The sequence below is a fragment of the Myotis davidii genome, unplaced genomic scaffold (assembly GCF_000327345.1).
Source record: "Myotis davidii unplaced genomic scaffold, ASM32734v1 scaffold67, whole genome shotgun sequence".
Lineage (NCBI taxonomy): Eukaryota > Metazoa > Chordata > Mammalia > Chiroptera > Vespertilionidae > Myotis > Myotis davidii.
The window spans coordinates 183,270-183,540 of record NW_006298521.1 but is presented as its reverse complement, the minus strand read 5'-3'; the positions used below and the strand labels follow the sequence as shown (position 1 = coordinate 183,540).

The following is a 271-nucleotide window of genomic DNA, read 5'->3' as shown; positions in this document are numbered from 1 at the left end:
GCGAGACAGAAGCTAACGTGCGCTCCCTTTCTTTTGAACCAGCATCCAGCACGTGTACGGCGCCCAGCACCCCCCTTTTGATCCACTGTTACACGGCACGTAAGTGATGCCCAACTCTCCCGGGGGCTTCGGGGCTGGGGCTGCGGGGGCCCCTCCCGCTCCCTGGAGTTCCTGGGGGAGGGCACGGTCTTCCGTCCAGCAAACACGCGTGAGACACTGCTGGCCTTTCACGCTCGTCCTCCTGGCGGGGGCTGGAGGGGCAGATGTGGAA

The 271-nt window shown here is 64.6% G+C and overlaps 1 protein-coding gene across 1 annotated transcript in view; it reads left to right on the top strand.

The window, feature by feature from the left end:
- TBC1D22A (TBC1 domain family member 22A) overlaps positions 1 to 271 on the top strand; it is a 185,264-nt gene that overhangs the window by 17,163 nt on the left and 167,830 nt on the right. The window lies entirely within an intron of this gene.